At 37.0% G+C, this 6000-nt stretch overlaps 1 pseudogene; it reads left to right on the forward strand.

The window, feature by feature from the left end:
* Positions 1–2209, forward strand: part of LOC127643525 (lipopolysaccharide-responsive and beige-like anchor protein) — a 116977-nt pseudogene extending 114768 nt beyond the window's left edge.
* The last annotated feature ends 3791 nt before the right edge of the window (positions 2210–6000 follow it).

The following is a 6000-nucleotide window of genomic DNA, read 5'->3' on the forward strand; positions in this document are numbered from 1 at the left end:
CACATGGGATTACCCTAGCAACCGAGTAACAAATCACATATCTCTGCATCAGAAAAACGTAGAGATTTCTGGGTTGGTTTATTTCAATCAGGATGGCAAAGACACTTGATTAGAATCACTATGGTAACTGCCTAGCAACAAGGAGGGGTTACCCTAGCAATCAAGTAACAAATCACATATCTCTGGATCAGAACATCGTAGACACTTCCGGGTTGACTGATTTTACTCAGGATAGCAAGGAGACTTGATAAATATCACTATGGTAACTGCCTAGCAACCAGATGGGGGTACCCTAGCACCCGAGTAAAAAAACACATATCTCAGCAGTTATAAAATGCTATTTGACGAGTTTTGCCACGGCAAGCACCACTCACATTTTCTTCAGGAAATGTACATTCTAGTTTTTATTATTATTATAAAAATTTTTTTAATGTGATTTCTTTCATTGTATTTGGCCATGAACTTTGTGTGTGTGTGTGTGTGTGTGTGTGCGTGCGTGCGTGCGTCGCGTGCGTCGCGTGCGTGCGTGCGTGTGTGTGTGTGTGTGTGATTTTCAGCAGTGTTTGTGACTCCTCGTGCAATCTTGATGGGTCATTACTGAGAGGTGACATGTGCAAGTGTGTGTGCTGAGCTGAGACTGATCAGCCGTGGGTGCAGAGGTAAGCCAGACCTCTCTCTCACACTCATAAACACACATGCATTCAATCGTGCATTCAATTATTTGTTTCTGTAAAAATTCGAAAACACATTTCCAATGCTTTGTTAACAGAGGGTCCGTGTCTGACTTACTCTATAAATGGGGACTTTGGAGGGTCCAGGCGGCCACATGCGGCCACGTTTTATTCTGTCTTCCACCGAGGGCCACTGCATCATTTATTATGACATGGGCCACTTCTGCGTTTTCAGCATCAACGGAAAACTCCTGGGACACATGGAGGTGGAGGATAACATCAAGGTACTGTAAATATGCACAACAATAAAGATTATTTTTCAGCTGGTCCAGTCAGGTCAGTAATTCAGATTTTACGTGACTTCCCAAAATGTTCATTTTCATTCATTTAGCATTTTCATTGCATTTTATTTTTAACAACGTATTTTATAAGTTTCCGAAAAATATATTTATTTAGTTTATTATTTATTTATTATTTGATTATTTGCATGTATTATTTTATATATATATATATATATATATATATATATATATATATATATATATATATATATATATATATATATATATACAGTATTTCTTTTTTATAATATATTTTCTTTCCCCCCAAAACATTACAACAGTTATTTTGTCATATGCTCTAATAGCTCAAAATTATTCAGCTATAAATTCATAAACACTTTTACACAAAAACTTTGGCAAACAGTATGATATAAAATATTGTAATGCTTCCAACATTACCAAGTAATTTTTAGTCTTACCTACTAGAAAGCCAGCGTGATAACCTTAATTCAGTTACATATGTCAAAATATCAGAAAAATTATTCAGAATTCAAACACTAATGTTCAAAACATAACAGGAAAGCATATGTTTAAGTTTGAAAGGCATAAAAACATGTGTATGGTCAAAGTCATTGAAACATAAGATGGCAAGCACTGACCAGATAGAGTACATGAAAGTTCCATCATTTGGACTGAAACGCTCTCACAAACTACTGGTTAAGCCCTAGCCATGAAGAATCAGTTTTGCCATTAACTCTACAATTAATCAGGAATCTTCTGGGGTTTATTTCCACCCTGGGCAACAGTTTGAGCAGCTCTCTCAAGTCCATTTGTACCTCTTTTTTTCTGTCCCTTTCTACCGCCCCTTGTTCTCAGTCTCAGTGCTTTAACATGCCATTTGTCAAGAGTGTGTTTAAAAGCTGGCATGAGTTTGGGCTCCATCTGCCTACAGTCTCTCTCTCTCTCTCTCTCTCTCTCTCTCGCTTTCCTCTCTCTCTCTTTCTACATCTCTTTTTCTTTTGACTCTTGAACTCTAAGGGCCTTTGATCTGCATGGCTACAAAATGCCAATGAGCCTGTGTGTATTTCATGAATGTGTATATGAGAGAAAGAGAGAGTGGTATGGCCATCAACAAGCCCTCCTGCATGAGAGGAGACATTTGTCACTGGTGGGCAGATGTCCCAAAATTGGCAAGCTCTCTTTTTCTTTCATTCCCCCTCTATCACTTTCTCTTTCCTCTAGGAAAAACTGCTCTGAAAAACTGCTTTTGTTCCCAATCATGTCAACTGTATCTGAGTAAACATTTGTATTGAGACGACAAAGCCATCAAATGTTATTGCATTACAAATATAATGTATCATAGTGTCCAAAAACGTCTCCATGTGTCCAAAAGCCTTTCCAAACAAATAAAACATAATAATCTGGAAGATCAGGAGAATTCCGCTGGGCCGGTCAAAAATTGGGCCGGTTAGGTCCACAAGTTAAACTTGCCTCATATATCACATAACAATTCCCAAGCATGTCCGGTATTTAAAGGATCATAATTGCATTCCGTATTATAGCGGATGCAGTCGATATTTTATTATCTCACACCCAAACAAATGAGGGAGTAGCCTGTAAGAGACAAAACTGATGTTGCTGAAGTTGCGCCGCTTCAGTTGACAGTGCGGGAAGGATCACGGAAGATATATCGAGAACAGATAAACTACTAATAGCTAAATGGATGAACGTGCTTAAGGTACAAGATCATCACAAGTTTAATACTGACTGCAGTCTCACAATCTCAATCAATTACTCTCTGAAATACTCTTCCATGGCAGTGCAGAATGATAATAGCTAAATTATTTATTTTTTTGTCACAAAATAACAGAATACTTAAAGTAAATGAATACAGATGCAACACCAGCACGACACGAAAATAATGGGACTTCACAGCTCTCAAAAGATTAAACTCAACGAAACACACTGTACAGAGTGCCTTCAATGTAGTATAATGCGTTAAAACTCTCTTAAAGAGACAGTAACCATTTTGCCTTCGTCTTGAACATCGACATTCCAAGTAAATGAAAAGTACAAATGTGTTATAGTTTGACATTTATTTCACTCTTATAGTTATAAAATTGCACGTTTTTGACTGGCATGTAAAAATTTTAAAACAATAACTCAACCTTCATTGTTTCACTGGATCTGTAACTATTTTAATGATCTAAATTACAAAGCACTGACCATTTAAAGTCTGAGCCTGCACATCTTGAAATAGTTATAAACAGTTACAGTTATGCAGTGTTATTATGTGCCTAGATAGTCTTTAAAATAAACTTAGTTTACCCAAAAATGAAATGTCTCTCATCATTTACTCACCCTCATGCCATCCCAGATGTGTATGACTTTCTTTCTTCTGCTGAACACAAAATAAGCTTTTTAGAAGAATTGCTCTGTTCTGTTGGTCCTTTCAATGCAAGTGAAAGGTGATCAGAACTCAGAAGGTTCAAAAATCACATAAATGAAGCATAAAAGTAATCCATACAACTCCAGTGGGTTAATCTATGTCTTCAGATGTGATATGATAGACCTGGGTGAGAAACAGATCAATATTTAAGTAATTTTTTTACTATAAATTCTCCTCCCTCCCCAGTTGGGGGCGATATGCAAATGTAAATCACCAACAACAGTAGAATTCAAAAGAGAGTAGGGTGCTGAAAATGAAAATGGAGATTTATAGTAAAAAATGACTAATTATTGATCTGTTTCTTCGCTTCTCATTTACTTGCATTGAATGGACCAACGGATCTGAGATATTCTTCTAAACATCTTCATTCATGTTCTGCAGAAGAAAGTACACATCTGGGATGGCATGAGGGTGAGGAAATTATCAAATATCCCTTTAACATTCTCTTATTTTGACAACACATACAATGAAGACTTAGGACAAAGTGAAAATCTTAGTGAATGTCATATAATTATATAATTATAATTATAGAATTTTCAAGTAATTGCATATATTGCATATTTTTGATGTGATCTTGTTTTATTGTTATCATCTTCACCTCCAACCCCCTTTTTGGGTGTGGGCTGACTTTGACATGGCATCCCGGGCTGAATATGAAACCCACTCCAGCCCTGATAATTGTACATAAAAATAAAAATGACACATGCAAAAACAACAATGACTAAAGGTATGCATCGCATGGAGACATGATTTAGTAATGAGATTTCACAAAATGAGTGCCTTTTGACTCAATGAGCCTGCATCGAGTTTGTGTTAATTACATGGTGCCGTCTCCTGGTGGCCATATGTAACTTTGACAGGGTGGAGGGCGGGGATGGCTTGTGATTCTACACACCCAGCCCCTTATCAGTCTAATCAAGCCTCCGAGAGGGATAAAGGCTGACTGCGGATGGTGGTGTGAGAGAGAGAGAGAGAGCATTTACGGGCAGCTTTCCATCATATGTGTGTGTTTGTGTCTTTTGGTTCAGTTTTATATTAAAACTATTATTTATATCATCAAGCCGGTTCTTGCCTCCTCATTTCCATTAAATTTGCCTCATTTGCAATCCCATTACAGTAACATTGTGCTTCGTGTGGATTATCTCATAATCTATGCATTTAATGAACTTGTGTGTAAGATAATCACCTCCTCTAAATAATGATATGCGATATTTTCACAAAAAATGCAGAATACAAGCAACACCAACATAATTGTCAAACAAATATACTAAGCTAATACTCGCTATATATTTGTCTGTGAGTAAAACAAATAGGCTGGTTGTATTCTGCTCTTTGACAGCTTTCCAACAACATATTACACATTGCTGCTTGATCAGTTTGGTGTTTTTACTAATTGCAATAATATGTACATTGCAATTTTATTTTATAAATTATCAAAATGGAATACTTTTGATTTGTCTGAATTTTCAGTTTTGGTCATAATGCCTGCATGCATTGGAAAGTAGAACTTCTAAGCTTTCAAACTATACCTGTTTTTTGTTGGTGAAGACTGTAGTTATTAATATTTTGACTTTTTTTTCTCACGTCCAAGCCTAAAGGGATTGTTTGCCTAATAAGAAAAACGCTGTTATCGTTCACTCACCCTCATTTCCAAACCCATATGTGTAACGATTCCCTGGTTCCAGGGAATCGTTACAATATGATTGGAACACCAAAGGAGATGTTATGCAAAATGTTAGCCTCAAACACCATTTACTTTTACTTTATGGAAAAAGAAATGCAATGAAAGTGAATGGTGACTGAGACTAACATTCTACACAAGGAAAGAAAGTCATGGGTAAAATATCTCTTAAAGCCCTTTACTGTAATTTTTAAAGATGTCTGAGAAAATATATCAGTACGTAATCCTGCATACAAGGTGGTCCCTCTGGGCCATGTCTGGAAAAGGTCTGTGAGAAGTAGAAATGTCCAGGTTGGGTCAGAATCATAAATCAGAAGTCTCCTCCAGGGCTGCAATTCCAGAATCCTCCAAAATGTCTGCCTTGACTCAGATATCTGACTTACAGTGAGGCTGTGATATTAAACAACAGGGTTATGTTGGATGATGCCCCACAGAGGAGATCCTCTGTTTTTTTCCTGAGTTAGGTCAGGATATGTCTGGCATGAGTAAAGCCTAGATTTATGAAGACTTTAATGCAGTCCATTGCATGGTTCAGGAAAAGTATGCTAAAATGGTTACTAACAGACGGATGCTCAGATGTGGGCTCCAGAAAGTCATTCATGAATTATTTCTACTTGTCTAAATGAATGTTCTGTCAGACCATCAGCATGAAAACTTATTTAAACCTCAGCAACAACTGTCCTACCAACCCACACAAAGACGCAAAACCATCTACACCCCCTCTTGCACAAACACACATATACACACAGAACGAATCAGTGAAGCTTGTCCGGCATGAGAGGAGTTCACAGCAGTGTGCAAAAGTGTGTGTTTGTGTGTGTTAATGCCCCTTACTGTGTGAAACCCATCAAAAACATTTATTTGTCTCATTTGGGCCTAGATCATAGATAGTTTTTTGTTTTTTTGTTTGTTTGTTTG

Source organism: Xyrauchen texanus, chromosome 5 (genome assembly GCF_025860055.1).
Source record: "Xyrauchen texanus isolate HMW12.3.18 chromosome 5, RBS_HiC_50CHRs, whole genome shotgun sequence".
Classification (NCBI taxonomy): domain Eukaryota; kingdom Metazoa; phylum Chordata; class Actinopteri; order Cypriniformes; family Catostomidae; genus Xyrauchen; species Xyrauchen texanus.